Below are 17490 nucleotides of genomic sequence, written 5' to 3'. Positions count from 1 at the left end.
TGTGTATATTATTAAACTTGACAAATCATCTTTTCAGCAATTAACCAATTACGTCATGCATGCGTCATGCAACATATTTTAGTGTATTTTATGTATTTGCAGTCCACTGATGTTGATGATATGTTTAACTTTAATAGGCAACTTGCATGGAGTATTTTAGTGTGGGCTACCAAAGCAATGGTACCAGAAAAGGTTAATTGGCCAGTGCTGAATTTCTGAGCGCAGAACGTTTAAAATTTAGAGCAGTCAATGTGAACAATGCGCAGCCAGTCGCAGACCTGCCGTGTTTTTGCCAAGTTTTAAGCCGGATTCGCGATACTTTTCTGCCAAACTTGCAGTTGGCTTAAATTAGCCGGGGATAGGTTACTTATTGTAGTTGTGAATTCAACAAAGTTTTGTGAGAATATTTTTACTTGGATTAGTTGCATTTTTCCTTAGCATCTAAGAGGCAGGTGACCAAGTTTCTTCCCCTCTTTAATTCTGCAATGAACTTGACACAAATGTCGCTACGCTGTCGGTGATGTTATTGTTTATTTTTATTTTTTTGAAAAGGAACATGATAAAGTGATGGATATGATACGATTCGATGTTGCTGTACAATCGCAAAGCGAAAATAAATGAACTGTGAAACTTGGAATATTAGTTATGTGTTTGCTATCACAATAAAAAATTTATTTGCTGGTCTATTTTTTGTCTATTTTTAAGAAATTTATTTTTGAAGGTAAACAGCTCGAAACAATAACGGGATGTGCTTCGTTGCGTGAAATATTTTACCTAATATGAACAAAAGGATGCCTACCAAAACAAACTAATGCAACAATCCAGTGGTTTTCAACCTTTCTGTCTTAGCGGACCTCTTTTGGTGCCTTCAAAGCGGCCGCAGACCACTAAAAAGATTTGAAATTTCAATATATCGCGGGTCTTAACGAAAACATTTCTTTCATAAGTTCAGAAGCGACGCACTTAGAAAAACTTGCTGAACACGTGACACACTTTTTGTTGTCGTATCCAGGCTTTCGCCGGGGTCTGAAGATTTAGATTAAGTGGACGGGATGGCAAGGAAGCCAATCTTCGTGTCCACTTTCAGGCATACCTTTAAGTGTTCAGCCAAAGACAGAGCAGCAATGTCAAACCGGCACCCTTTCAAGTGCCGTCTCAGGGCTCTCCCCACTCGGCTATTCAGCCGACGACGCACTTAAGACGACTTATGAGTTATGACATTGCCGAAGTTAGGTTATGTTGGCAGACAAGATCAAAAATCAGTAATCTATATTCTGATTTAATGTTTTTCTATAATTTTTTTGAAAATTATTAGAGTTTTTGCAATCTTTCGATTAATTAATATTTTGTTGTAATCACAGTCATGGCAAAACTGTGAGTGCTAGTAAGATACAGACTGCTGATAAACTTTTGTATTTCTGAATTAAGCATTGATCAACAATCTGCTGTCTCAAAACAATTACGTTGAACATACATAGCCTTACTTGGTTAGAATACCGAACCTTCGTGCGACACTTTTTGAAATTTCAAACGATACATCAGGGCTTCGAGGCGTGCAGTTTGAGAATCACTGATAATAAAAACAAAGCACGACCAAAATCTAAATGTCGTATTTAAAAAAAAAGTATCAAGCAAGATCACATGTTTGAAAAACTGATTTTAACAAGACTTGAACTTGATCATATTGTTGCTAATCCTCAGAGGTCTATAGCGCAGTTTAATCCAACAAATCAATCCTTTTTACATTGATTCAACGTCTTCAGGCTTTAATTCAGTACAATAATATTTTGAGTCAGTATTAAGTCTACGACGATTGGCCATCTCAGTAGTCAACTGAATGCTAGCAGTAAACCTTCGTTAGATTTTAGCCTGATCATACCACAAAAACATAAAGATTTTCTTCACCAAAGATATGAAATAGGTTTGGGGTCGTAAAAGCATGGTTGCTGAAAACTTTAGCTGCATTACCAGGACAAAAACATAGGAGAGATATAAAACTCTGTCAAGGCATTCAATTTTAACAGCAATAATTGCTCATTATTTATATGTATGATGTATAACTTTGAGTTAGTTTCAAAAATACAAGTTACCGAAATGTAACGAATTACTGTGAGAACTTTTATCTGAAACGTAATGTGAAACTTTTATCCGCCCCTTTAGCTCAGTGGTTACGCGCCCGGCTCAAGATCACGCGGCGCTGGTTCGACTCTCGGGGTGTACCGGCCTAGGTGTACGCTTGAGCAACGCATTTCAGGACTGCAAATTCAGCGGCATCTAATGGATGGAATAATTCCCCGGCAACAACACTTCCACAAACGGAATACTTCACTCTGCCAATCTTGGTAACCGGTCATGCGTCAAAAGCCTCTACAAGTATGCGAAACTACCAGGATTAACATATCAAGGCTTTGTCAGTCCGAGGATAAAGATTCAAAACCAACCAACTACTTCACTTTAGTAACTATTTATTCGTTGCTGATTATTTATGCCATTAAAAAGTATACAAAACTAAAATCAGTGTTCCCACAATTCAGGAACAATGGGGTTGACATTTATAGTCTCTTAATAATCATTCGCTATCTCCGCTTGCAGCATATTGCGCATCAACATGGGTTACTTGACAGGGTTCCATGTGATTTTATGAGCCGTACTGCTTCCATGCTGGCTCAAGGCAGATTGGAAGAGTGTGATATGTCACCAGATATAGTCTCTTAATAGGCCACAAAACACAACAGGAAAAACCAAGGATTTATGGAAACTGAAGTTCAATGAAAAGTGAAGTTTTGAAAACCACGATAACTAACGTCTTTCATGATCAGCAAATCTTTGATGGATGCAATTTTTCTATTGGTTGTTATATTGCCGATAAAGAAGTTCTATCAACTAAACAAACATGACAAGATCCGTTATTGCGACACCAAACGGAAAAATTAAGGATTTAGAAACTTCACAGGTTAGCGCTATAACGACAATAAACGTAGAAGTAACTTCAGTCTCAAAAAGAACTGTTTGTTTGTTTGTTTATCTTTATCCTGCATTGCGGGAAAGCGGACTTGAGCGCTATGCATCTGTGTACACCTTCCGACGTACACCTGACCCACGCTGCAGCCGACGGCAATGTCTGTTTCCGGTTGTCTACTCTACGTATGACTTCAATTTGGCACTAACCATTACTCGAAATCGATCACTGGGTAGAGGCAATTATCGTAAAGTTTCTTGCCCAGAGAAACAACAGCAATTGCAGGTGGCTAGAGTCGAACATGCAGGCTCTCGACTGCGAGCCCAACCAATAAGGTTAACTGCTGAAGTTAAGCTTAACAGAAGCTGGGTAAATGTTCTTTTTGTGTTAACTTTTATTTCTTTCATAAACAATTTATTGGCCATAGCTTATCGCTTACAAAAATACTTTTCCTTAGCTTTATTTCCAATAAAACATCATAAACATCTTTCGGTACGAAAATATAAAATCATCCACGTAAAAAAGCCATAAATACAACATAGAAGATAGTAATGTATTCACTTTAGTAAACGGTTCACTTACAATTTCCCTTTCTTTGCCTACGTCACTGATTTTTTTCACTTATTTTCTAAACGAGTTTGTGTGCCATACGGCTACTGTACTTTAGTTGCTTTGGAAATGAAAACGGCTGTTATAAAACAACCCATTGCATGTTGTAATCTCTGGCTGGAGTCAATAGTCAATAGACCACCACGCTAAAAAACTTGTTCAGTCTTTCATTTCTCATAGTGCATGATGATTGTGTATGATGTTTTTTTATGTTGAACAAACCGGTTTGTGTTAATGGCTCATTGATAACTGTTTCTTTATCAAAGATGCATCCTAGTGTATTGTAACCACTAAATATTTGTGTCCTTCTGTTACGTAATAATCTGAACGTCTCTGACCGAGAACCAATAAAACGACCATGTGATCATGCGATCTACAGTATAAGTCAGCTTCCACCCGTATAAAAAATTGTTTAGCTTAGTTGGATTAGCAAAATAAAGCAGTGACAACACACACAGAATAGAGAAACTTAACGCGTTTTAACAATAACCCTAAAATGTTTCTTCCTGCAGAAGAGAGATTCAAGACAAAAACACAGTGGACAGTTAGGCCTACTCCCTTCTTGTACAGATTAGCCTTAAATCTTACATCCTTGCTGTACAGTTAAAAAGGTTAGAAGTCACAAAAAGCTTTTTTTTCACAACCCACTAACTTAAACGGAGTTTGTTTATATTGAAATGAGCAGCACAACTTATTTAGCAACAGAAAACGTACACGTAAAACCTTTTTCAAGAGGGTGCGTTACCAAAATAATAAAATATGTTCTTGTGAAGGATCAAACAGGACGATAGATTTATAAGTTATGCTGGAAAATTTTTTCCAGATACCTACAAATGTTTAATAGCTAAAAGCGGTTTTACAGAATCACATAAAGTTACTAGAGTGCAATATAAAAACAGAGAGAGACTGTTCACCAGGCATTTGATAATATATTGCACTCTGATAATTAAAGTAACTTGCGTTCTTCTGGTGACTATTTACTAGGTTACCTCCTGATGTTAAAGATGTTATGTTAACCACCTTGATAAAGTCAGTCGTGCTGACTGACGAAACGTCGGAAATACAAAAAGCTAGTTATCATCTTTAACATCAGGAGGTGACCTAGTAAATAGTCACCAGAAGAACGCAAGTTACTTTAATTATCCGAGTGCAATATGTTATTCAGTATTTTTATAGCTTTTCACCGCTGGATTTTTTAGCTTTTGTGCTCTTTCGGCGCTTTAGACCAACACATCACCCGACGTCAGTTCAAAACCAAGTCAAAGCACGTTGCTTTGTTTTAGCCGTACTTACAGTAGCTTGTGATACCAAGTCCTATGCCTGACAGCCAGGGCCAGATTTAGCTGATGGGGGGCCCGGGACACTTTTAGATCGGGGGCTCCCAGCGCAAAAAAAATTTTTGCGCCTACGGCGCGAAAAACCACCTCTACATCTGCAGTAGCATTAATCCAGACAGCATTTCGCAGAAACTTCAAAGGCTGAAATTAAAATAAAAAAAATCACATGTTTTCACGTAGGGGGTCCTTTAAAAGTCGGGGGGCCCGGGGCACTTGCACCCTCTGCCCCCCCCCTAAATCCGGGCCTGCTGACAGCTAAAAGTGTCAAGTGAAGGGGAAGGCAAATATTGCACACAACAAATCAGTCGTTTTTCACATGCAGACGTTGAATCAATGTATAAAACGACTGATTGCTTTCTGTGATGTTTATATGGGAATTCACCTTGAAATATGTAAACATAAAAAATGTCCTCTTTGGCGTTCATCAGTCAATATAATTCATCCTAAGACAAAATACACTTTTCAAGCAAAAAGCATTGGTAAGCGAGTAAAAGTGACCTTTCTCGCTCTTGTAAATTTAGCTATAGTCTACCAAACCTAAAGCTAGCTTGTTTTAATCAAACTTAGTATTTGTCTGGCAACTCTATTAACTCTATTATGTAATCCAGAATATTCTTTCAACAGCAGCCAGTACGGTGTAGACTTTTCTTATTCAGACCCTCTCCTCCCAAAAAGTTTCATAGTTAGTTGTTACTTGTATATATTTTTGTATACAAAAGTATACACAAGACAGAACAAAATGGAGGCAGTTCATATGGGAGATCACAGCTGATCAAACATGATCAATCTGTTGAATAAAAAGATATATTTTAGGCTAATGACGTGATTTTTAAACTACTATCTTAGTTCCAAAGTACTGCCATATGTGCATAGGCTAATAGTGCTGAGAATGAATGATGCAAAGAGAAAGGGATTGAAATATTTTGAAATTATGAAGGCCAAATCCGAGCAAACACCGACAAAGGCAACCCGGGTGGATAGACCGTCAGTCAAAAAATTAAAACAAATCAAAATAGCTCAGTTTCCCTTTAACCCAGTATGTGATTTTATTTTTATCGACATATCTATAAATTTTATGGTGGAAGTAAGGCAACCAACATGTATTTGCATTGTGGCGCTAACAGTTTTTCGATAGCTACGTATTTTATTGCTATGTTTTTATTATTATTTTATTACGTATTTTATTTAATTGGCCCTTTTCATGTAGACTGTGGAACTAGACCGACTCAAGTTACAATGCGTCAAGGGTTTATTATTTCAAAAATATGTGAATTTGAAAATTGTGGTTACTCGATTCCAACCGGAGCTTCAGAAACTTCCATAATTTTGGTTATGACAAACATTGTACAGTAATTAAATGCTGCGATTGTATCAAAAATTTTAAAAACATCCACCGAATTGAACAGAAACACTTTTCTATCTGCTGTAAAAGAATCAGCTTGCAAATTTAACTAAATGTACAGTACATAAATCGTAAATATGGCAGAAATGATTTACCAATAACTATTAATTTGAAGAATATTTTCAACGTTAGAGTAACAGCACGATTTTTACATGTTTTTGCGACATATCCTGAGCATTTCTTGAAGCAGTAATTTTGTGTGATATGTCTACGCTGAACATGTAGTGCTTTAAGATGTGTGCCTAGATATACGTGCCTAAATATACGTGCCAAAGTAGGCTAACCAACTAAACGTAGACCAGCTCATTCACTCGTGCAGTTCAGAATGCCAAGTTAACGATTAGCATCACGAGTAATAAGATACTTATATTGTAGCATACCACTAAGCTCATGGCACTAAAGAGAGCAGAGTTTCTCTGTAACGATGCCCTTCCTTTAGAAGTTACACCAAAGTTGGTTTGTTCTACACCCAGGGCCGGTGCAAGGCTATTGTGCACCCTAGACAAGGTTCAATTTCTGCGCTCTCATTGGCTCAACATTTCAGTGAACAATAACAGTTATAAGTTATTTCGGTTTTCTGCATCTAAAATTGTTGTTGAGAAAATTGCTTTACTGTAGAAAGCAGAAGTTCAAAATTAAATGATAGTTAAAATTTACACAATGCTGCTACACTAATACAGTTTAGCCTATGTCAAAAAACACTTTTATTTCTCTGCAGTCGAGTGTAGCAAGAACTCAGCGATAGACACGTGTTTCGCCCATGAGGCTGGGCTCATCAGTACCGCACCACTAGTTCTTGCCACATGCCACACTTGACACTTCTATAGTGAGTAGTCAGGTATTGCTGACGCTAGGAAGATCGCTCCTTCTCAACAAAAACCTCTTTTCATACTTACGTTTCTCTTTGAGACTTTGAGTTTCTATGTACAAGTCTATTAGGTTGCCAATTTTCGCCACGTTGAGCGCGAAAGGATAGCCAGGCTCGATAAATATCGTTGCCTCTAGCTTCTAGCGTTGACATGGATGGTCCAGTGAATAATTTTTAACCAGGGCCCGAGATTGTTTTAGGTAGCCAGAAACTTGTTGAAAAGCCATAAATATAAGATTGAATAAAAAGATATTTTGATTCATGTCCTCATTTTTGCGCTCTAATACTTGATGCATCCTTCTTTATAAAACTAACACTAAACTTTTCTAAAAAAAACTTTTTAGAAGCCTTAGTTTTTTCAAAGAAGGCCGTGTCTGGTACCAAGCTTAATTCCGGGCCTTCTCTGAAAAAAAAACTTCTTCTGGAAATAAAGCCAATAAAAAAAAAAGAATTTTTTTAGAGACGGTCCGGGTTAAGCATAGTATCAGGCCGGGCCTGTTTCTTAGCGGTTCTCATCCTAGCAACTGTACTCCACCATCCAGACAGCAAATCAGTTCTCTTTTACGTTGATTAAACGTCTGTAGACGTCTGCAGATGGTGAGTTAGTGTAAAACAGAACTGATTCGCTGACTACACGAGCCTATCTTGAACCACTGTAGAGCCTACAATCGTTTTGATGAGTTTCAGCTTTGAAAAGTCATGCTCACCGCTTGCCACGGTTATAAGAAGCGTTAGTGGAATATACAAATCTATGAAGCATTTGGTATATTGTCTGAAAGTTTTCATTGGACTAAAAACGATAGCACTTCTTCTGATGTTATAGATGTTGTGAATTTTATAGTTACTCCAGTTAGTTTAGGCCTACAGCTCAACTCATTGGCGTCAATGTGCTTGCTTGATTGCACTAACGTTTTGCAAAAATCTCAAGCTCCGACTTTTAAAAATTAATGCAGCTTCGCATTTCCAGATGAGCTCATCAAACTTGGGGTTTTAGTGCATCAGAGCAATTTTCTTGTAAAGTATAGACCTGCAGTTCGACAATATTCGAAACATAAAGTAAAGTCTATTCCAACAAAAACAACTTAAAAAAATATTCTGCTCCCCCATGAAGGCTGTGCCCTAGATGACTGCCCAGTTCCCCTAAAGGGCGCTCCGGCCCTGCCTACACCCACCCAATTTATTACAATTTGTACGCTAGGTTTAAAGCTGAGTTGTTACTTGAATTAAACAGCTTAATCTATGTAGGATTTATTAAGAAAAGTGAAACTTTTTGCGTAATTGTTTATGAGTAAAGTATAGGACTTCGAATAATCATTTCAGACTAGAAATGAAAGCACTTGCCAGAGCCGTTGAGAGGATCGTTTGGGCCCGGGACCATGTGAGATCTTCGGGCCCCAAGATACGGTTCATAACCATGAAAGAAGTCAAAGGCTATAGTCGAAAGGGCGCCTCTACTCAATCGACGGCATGCCTTTAAATGCTTTGGCAAATACACGACTACATGCTCTTGAGCGGTGTCGAACCGGCTCCCTATCGAACGTCGAGTCAGTGCTCTCACCACTCGACTGTGCAGCCAAATCATAACACTTTTTTAGAAAAACTCACTATATCCAACGAATACATGGTGGTTTCTTTGAGGCCCTTGGAAAGATAACGGACCCCTAAAAACAACCCGGGCCCAGGTCTTGAACCCCGCTGTCAACGGTGCTGCAATTGCATTTCACTATCGGTGACAGGTTTCACCAAATTTTGCTTAAGAAGCGTTGCAATCTTTTGCCGTAGGCTTAAAAGAAATAGTTTTTGTATTTCAAACAATAGAAAATCCACAAACATAGCTCTATATTGTTGATGGAATGCAAACGCTCTTATTTCAGTAGAGACTGTTTAACTTAACAGTTTATGCAGCGAGAAACTTGTCTTTGAAGTTTAGCAAAGAAAACATTTTTTGTAATTATGCCAACTGAGGTTTATGCTTCCTAGAACTGACTTTACATGCACGTGCAAAAAAACAAGCAGACAGTTAATTTAGGTTGTTTGTTTGTTTAAAGTGCGTATATTTACAACATTTTAGCCTAATACGTACATAAATTGAAGTTAATAAGCGTGTGAAAACAACTAAGTCATGTTTAAACTCTGTACGTGAAGCAATTTCAAAAGCATGTAAGATTTGATGAACAAGGAGATCTTATAACCCCAGGCTGAATTTTTTTATTAACTCAAATCCTCTTCACCCAGCTCAGACTAACAGGAAGTGCGTAGAGATGTTCTCAGAAAGCATCATCATCACTTTACCAACAAATTGTTTTCAAAACCCATCCGAGAACAACATTTTTCTACAAAGGAAACCAAAAGGAAGATGAAATAATAAAGCACAGACTTCGGTTTGGGCTCTATCAAGGTTAATGGCAAGGTCGATGAGAGGATAATTTGGGCCCGGTACCGATGAGATCCGCGGTCCCCTAATTAAGACACTTCTAAAAAAACGCAGTTTACCCAGCGAATACGAAGTGCTTTCCTCGTTTCAGGACCCCTTGCAAAAGTAACGGCCCCTAAGATCATCCCAGCCCGGGTCCAACAGGAACCTCTGAACCCACATGGCCAATATGTGGACAAGACTACAGTAGCCCAAGTCTTTTAGGCAAACCTGGTTAATCATGTGATTGCTTTCACATCTTGTAATCCGAAATTTAGATGAATTTTTATTTGTATAACTTAACATGAAGTAGGTTATCAATAAAAAAATCCGCAATCTGTAACTAGGCTTAGCCTACTACTTTCCCCCGCTGCCGCTGAAAAACTGCAAAACTGGCAACCCTTCCCACCCAGAATCTCAGAATCCAATACTATGACATTTCGTAGAGCTTGCTCGTATATTTCCCTAATTTACATTTTTGTTACCTTGGCAACCCACGTGCTTTCGCATTGTTTACCACGTGGTTTCTCATCCACATTCTTGCACGGACGAAGATAATTGTATCTCGATGTCGTAAGAAGTCTGAGAATTGTAACATATATTTTTTGCTGAACTCTCTTCACCTTAATGTTGTAAAATATATTTAACTGATGTACGCCTTCGCACGGAAACGACTAAGTACGAAGTTGTTCAATGATTGAGCCTTATCTACACACCACAATGATAATTGTAAGTTCTTGCACATTAAAAAATAACCAGGAATATCTTTCAAAGAGTTATTTGCGTAAATAACCTTTTAGATACCGGCACTGCAAGTGTTATCTCACAGTAAATATTGACAACAATTGCAGGATAGCTAGACCTCTGCAATGTCTGCGCTAATTTAATCGCCAGGGACTGCTTTAACCTGAAGGCATAAATTTCCCGGCTATTTCAAGACCATGTGCAGTATTGTGTGGATACAACAGCGTAATCAAAGTCAGTAAAAATGTCACAAATGTCAAACAAGCCAAAAGGATTATGTTTATGATGAACGAAGGCTGGGAAAGTTCCCTTGTTTGCCGTGTATGCTGGATAGATATCGAGTGACAACTGGTATCTGAAACAAAATTTGAAGTGTAAATAAGATTAAATCTAATACAACAACAAACAGCCACATTGCAAAGTTGGTTGAACAGGTTTTCAATTTTCATTATTGGCAGACTTAAAAAATTCGTTGGTTTAAAATCAATTGTTAGGTTTTCATGCTTGTTTCCAAAGTGCAAATGTCAAACGCGAATCCAATTATTCTGAAAAGTTTATCTGCTACATTTACAAGGTTTTTCGTTTAAAATGCGGAAACAACAGATAACTTCTTAGGCAGAACTTTTCAACATTTTTCAGTCTTGTTCACTTTTTTAAAAGTAATATTGGCTCCTAATAAGCTTTTTCAGATCAGATTTTTTTATCGTGTAAGCTGTATTTTTTTACTTTGTGGACTTACTAACTTGGTGGATGAAAATTCACCCCAAGGGAGTAACTTTAACCCTGTTTGTGAACCCTTGACCTAAAAGTTCTAAAGAAGCGATGGCAAGTCTTATGGTAACTTCCGATCTAAAACAAACCATCCGGTTTCAAGATCAGGAGTTCTGGTCTTCTGGATAGAGTTCCAGTATGATGCGGAGGAAGTTACTTGCATTGTTTGGAACAAACAAATTTCAAAATAATTGATTTCGTTTAAGAGAAAAATTCTTTGATTTGATTTTGTTCGGAAAGAAAAGGAACTTCGTATTGTATTGAGTTCGAAACGATTTGCCGACACGTCAAGCTCTATAGTTTGAATTTTCATAATTTTTTGTTTCATTTCGACACAAAATTGTTTGTTTTGGATTCTTTTTGGAATAGAAGTTTTTCTTATCGACATTGTCTTTTATTTTTTAAATGCACTTCATCGTTGAAGCTGTTATAGGCCTAAATGTGATTAAGTAGAAACTAAACACACAACTATTATCTTGGAAAAAATTCTTCTCATAAACATTAAGCTATTTGTTATAGTACACTCGACTGAAGAGAAACATTAGTTGATTGGAAAAGTCTTTGGGGCTAGCTTAGAAGCTACCCTGGTACGGTAAGCAAAACGCAGTGCTTGCTTCTCTATTGTAATAGGGAGCTTATAGCGAATACTCAACCTTGTGCTAACATCAGGTAGATCGCTGCATCCACACAGTTATTTTATTATGTTGCATTTATGTCTCATAGTCAATTAGTCATAGCCTACTAGCTATAGCTCATGGCTCCCACGACCATAGACCTCTTCAGTGTTGGCAGAAAGTTTTAAGGGGATTTGTGTATCTATTGGTTTTTAAGGAAAAGGCACTAAAAATTACACAGATAAGTTTAGGGGTACGCATGTTTGATAAGTTTTTTGGGTAATAATAAATGGACCATGACGACGAAGAGGTTGTGAAGCACTAAACTGGCTGATACTATGGTGGCACGAAAGCTTAATCAGTAGATACGGAAATACTAAACATTGATAATTTTTTTGTTTCAGTAAAGGTTATCTCTGTTGCAATGAAAGTATGAAAAAAATATTTCAAATCTGTTTTGTTTCATTGAACCTCAATGTAAGAAGTGATAGAAATTGCTTGACAACCTCAAATGCGTCAATTCAACAACAAGCAACTAAAATAATCGCATTTTCTAAAACAAATCAATTAGGAAAGAAATTAAAAAGCTATTTATGGTGATGTTATCGATACTAGGACATTTGTAATCGCTGCAAATTTTATAAAAAGTTCAATTTCTTGCTGATTAAGCACGTTTTCTTTTAGGTTACATTTGCTTTCTAAGAACTTATGATTTTACCAAAATCAAAGCAAAGCCGGCAAGCTACTTCAAAACATGTTTTGAATATATTTTCTTCTCTTACAGACTACAGTACATGTTTTTAACGAGAAAAGGTAGCACCGATTACGTAATGCAATATACCAAAACACTAAAACGAGCCAGCAAATTTGATTTTAATTGAAGGCAAAAAAGGGCTGCTGCTAGTTGGACCCAGGCAGCAAACCAGACTTTTGTACATTGATTTAACGTCTGCAGACCTTAGATCAATGTAAGAAAGGACTGATGTGTTGTTTGGGGTATTGGAAGACAATATGTGATGATGATGATGAAGATGTGGCTGTGATACTTGTCAGTGCATTTGACTCGATCAGCTTTAAATGTCGCTGAATGCACAGTATGGGTGTAGACATTGATTCAATGTTTCCCTACGCCAAAAAGATGACAGGAAAACCGCGCAAAACTTTGCAAGCAACAGGAAACTATGTTTAGTCACGTTTTTCATGATTGGCTTAGTTGGCAACGAATCGTGTTAAATTATAATAAATTGCATTGATTCAACTTTAATCAATTGCGAATCAATGTTTTTCTTAGCAATTAAATTCGGAAGATGTTGCAATGCACGTTGCTTTTTATAAAGAGCTGTAACCTTTGTGTCCTTTACATGGACGCAACGTTGAATCTATATCACATTCATGCAGTCTTTGAAGACTTTTGTTTGTGCCAAAAGATCTCCACAAGATTGTTGGCCAGCAAGGGTGAGGTTTTTTGCCAGGCCGAAAAAATCCGACTTTTTACGTTGTTTCAATGTCTGAAGGCGTTGAACCGTTGTTAAACAAGAAGGATTTTCCTCGTCGGAGAAGTTCAACAAAGTACTGTCAAATTCCTAGCAAATATACTTATGGAAAGCTGCCAAGTGCGTCACGCACCATAAAAATGTACACTTTTCCCGTACTTATTTTGATGATGATCTTTTGTATAATTGGAAATATTTCCCATTGTTGTTTAGAGAATTCCAATGGAAAATGAATTACGATTTTTTTTGCATCAACAACACCATTAAAAACAAGATTTCATGTGTCAAGCACGAGAGAAGAGCAATTCGTAACACTGTAAAACGAGAAGTTTTGTTTATTTGTGAAGTTTGCTAGCAGCACTGAACGTAGAGAAACGATTGAAAGTATTCTTCTTTATTCTATCTATTCGAGCTTATAACTGGCTATTAAAGACTTACATCAGGAAAGCAAAGAAACCAATCTTTGTATGCATCTTCAAATGTCTCACTGTGTCTTGTTAAGAAAAACACTGCCATGTGCCATTGCGAGTATCGAACCGACAGTCTTTGAAGCCGAGGTCAAAAACTTTGAGCACTCGGCGACACAACCAGTGGACACATAATCATCACACGATAATCATGCCCAGTTTTATCCCAACGAACCTTATTTTTTGTCATTGCGTAACAACACGGTCTGTGAGGGTTTATCCAACTTATTCCGGTTATTCCAGTCTGTATCCGCTTCCTGTTATGGGCGCAGTTTATAAATGATAAAATAGACTGTTGTTAGAAATATGATGTAGTAGTCTACCTTAATCTGTGTGCATCTTTCAGCGCAAAAGGATTACCAGCTGCTTTATTCATCATTCCACTGACGAAAACCTTAGTGCGTATTTCCATTGTAAAAATCTAAGTCACCACACAAACAAAAGTTGCCTCATCCATTTTGCTAAAAATCGTTGCATTCTGCAAAATGTTGACAATCAAAATGCTTACTTTAGAAAATGCAAGTGCTCACTGATTTACGTTGCCTATGTATTGAAATCCAAGTCGCAATCTAAAAATTGCTTGCGTTGCAGCGTTTTGTTTAGTCTTTCTTTGATGAAATCCAAGACAACAATGCAGCAGCAAAGTGAAAATTCAATACATTTTTAGCTATTGTTTTTGAGAGTCTTTGTGAAAGGTTCTTGATTAATGAAATGAAAGACATGCAATATAACAATCCGGTAGATTTATCGCAAACCTGATGTTTTTGTGCATCATATTGATGTATACCTTTAGAGAAAATAAGGTGCAAAATGAGAAGCAATTTATTTTTACTCATTTTAATAGGTAACGCAAACATTTTTTTATTATGAAATACAATGACACTGAAAGGTTTCTCGGCCATCGGGTGTTGAGAGAAGAATTGACAGCGATAGACAGCTCCCAGACAGCAATTTCGTCATTTTTACATTGATTCAACGTCTGCAGGTCGTTGAATCTCTGTCTGGAGTGTTTCGCCTATAAGGCTGGGCTCATCGGTATCGCACCATTAATTTATGCTACAGGGCTCTCAACCGCTGCTTTCGCTGGTCAAATGGTTTCTTCTGTTATGGACAGAAACAATCAAACCAGTTGTTGTCAAGGATGCACAATTGCACACTGTGTAGAAGGAGCGATCTACAGTAGACAACTCACTACAGAACCCTAACCATCAAGATTTTTCCAAAAACAAATGTTTCCTCGTCTGTCTAGTTCGTTTTAGGGGCCAAAAGACAAACATCACATATTCCTTCGATTTTTATTATTTTCTTTGAAACTATTTTATTTGGAAGCCTTCATTGGTAACGGGGACAAATTATTTTTTCAAAGGCCCTGAGTCTGCTAGTAGCAATGGAGAAAATGTTCATGTCAGAAAACGACAGAAGAATCACAGCCACAACGCAGCAAAAATCCTTAAACTTCTGTGTCAGCATTCAAACAAATGAACCGACTTAGATTTGACATTTAAATACAGTTTGCATCGAACTGTAAACCTTGCTCTAAAAACTTGTTGTTAAAAGTAATGCTTTTTATGAATCAGAACTATCACTTTCATAATAAGCTTAGCAGTTAGCAACAGCCTTGCGCACTCATTGTTTTGATTAATTGTTGTTTTCTCGCTGTTTATCTCTTGACCACAAGCATTTTGATCTTCCGTATGACGTTGGGTATTTTCCCACTTGTTGTGGTTTGATAGATCAAATCCACTAATTGGCATTAACAGCAAGAAATCAGGTGTTATTTACATAAATTAAACGTATATAAACTTGCAACGATATTCTCAGAAATGATTTATTTGATTTGCCAAGGCATTCATACGATGTAATAATGTCGTTCAATGTCAAAATTTGCCTTCTCATGCTGACTAAAAGCAACTGACGTCATCTTTACGAAGCAAGCAATGATTTATTTTATTCCACACAGCACGTGCTGATGTAGAAGTAACTTCATTGATATTTTGGATTGTATCGGTGATAAGAACATTGCTTAGCTGAAGTTTAATGCAACATGTGATCACTATCGCACTGGTTTAAAACTGTCTGCTTCAATTCAGACAGCTCTTTCAGATATAACCCAGCTAGTAAAAGTTACTCTTTTTACATCGTTTTAACGTCTCCATACGTTTGAAACTTGGAAAACTGAGAAAAGATCAACCAGATGCTAAAATGCAAGGTGCAATAGTAATCTCACACACACAGCACATCAATCCTTTTTTGCATTGCTTCAAAGTCTGCAGTCGTTGAATCTATGTAAAACGAAGTGATTGGCTATCTGGGATGTTTGAAGAACGGCAGTTTTATCGACAAAATTTTTTCATGGATGTTATGGATGTTGAACCATGGCTATGGAGTCGTGGAGTTGGAGTCAGTCGCAAAGGATTTGGCGTGTCTGGTGTCGGAGTCGACCATTTCTTCACAAAGATACTTCATTTGAATTAAACATAGCCAAAAAAGTCAAACTTTTGCATTAAGCAAAACATAATTTTGCTTTCAAAAAATATTGTGGTATCAAAGTCCTCTCAGCTCGGATATAGCTACTTTAAAAAGCATGGCATAATGTATTTTAAAATGTACAACGGTTTTTACGTTAGGATATTATCGTGTATCGTTTCCAGGCCATAAAGAAACAAAATTGTGTTTTAAAACACATTGATTTAAAACGGCCAAAGTCAATATGTCCCTGTTACAATATTGGGCATAGAATCAACATAGCATAAGTAATATTATGATTAGCAACAGACAGAAACGGTTGACACAGTTGCCACATGGGGATGGGCTGTCAATAAATCTTATTTACGGTAGTTCGACATCCTGAATAGGCTGCAGATTTATTGCGAAATTGCGCTTGTCACATTATGATCAATTTTAGCACGGTTCAACAGCAGCCCACAGGTGAGTGTTGATTGTGTTCACGTCCAAGATAACCTTCGATTTCCTATAAACGTTATTTACTCAATCTAATGTTCACAAACTACATACGATTCAGTGTTTTCTGACTTACAGGGGTTTATTATTATCATTAGCAAGATAAATTGCGTGCTTCGAGCAATATTAAGGCTTGATAAGGTAAGATACGAATCATGCTTGCTTTATTTGTGAACTGTATCAATTCAATCTTTACCAGGACTTGCGCAAGAGAAAGCAGCATGATATGCTGTTCTCCTGTGTGACGTGTGTAGTTCGAACGTGAGAGCAAATCCAGCTTTCGCAAACTACTGCCACAAAATGTTGTTGCTTGTTGTCAATTTTGTTTTGCGGTGATAAAATAATAAAATGCAAAGAATTGAACTTCATGAAGATATATTTTTAAATTATTTCTGTCAAGTAGTGGTTTTGTGGCTTGCTCGCTATTATTTCTGTTAAAGAAAAGCGAAAGATTTGTTCAGACAACAACTTTGAAGTGGTGTGCTGATGCAGCAAATTGCAGGCTAATGGTATGCAACGCACATCATCAATACAAGCTTTACTAATAAGATTACAAGACTTCCAAAAACATTAAAACAAAGACAGCGTAGCCTACTTTAAATTCCAACTTTGTTTTCTGCGGTAGATAAAACTAATCGTGTTTTTCTTTTTTCTTTCCAAAAGTTCTAGTCATAAATCAAGAGCGCTAGGTTTTTCTATAAAGGCAACTGCATTGTCACTGTTCAAACATAACTTGGTTACCAGTGTAACAGCGTCTGGCCTGATCAAGAAGTCACTAAAAGGAGTGTTTGCTAAACATTTCTCTTTTTCTTAATCATTAACACACTTTCAAACTTTGATTGTTGTATCAGT

This window comes from Aplidium turbinatum, chromosome 4 (assembly GCF_918807975.1).
Source record: "Aplidium turbinatum chromosome 4, kaAplTurb1.1, whole genome shotgun sequence".
NCBI lineage: Eukaryota > Metazoa > Chordata > Ascidiacea > Aplousobranchia > Polyclinidae > Aplidium > Aplidium turbinatum.
This window is presented reverse-complemented; position numbering follows the sequence as displayed.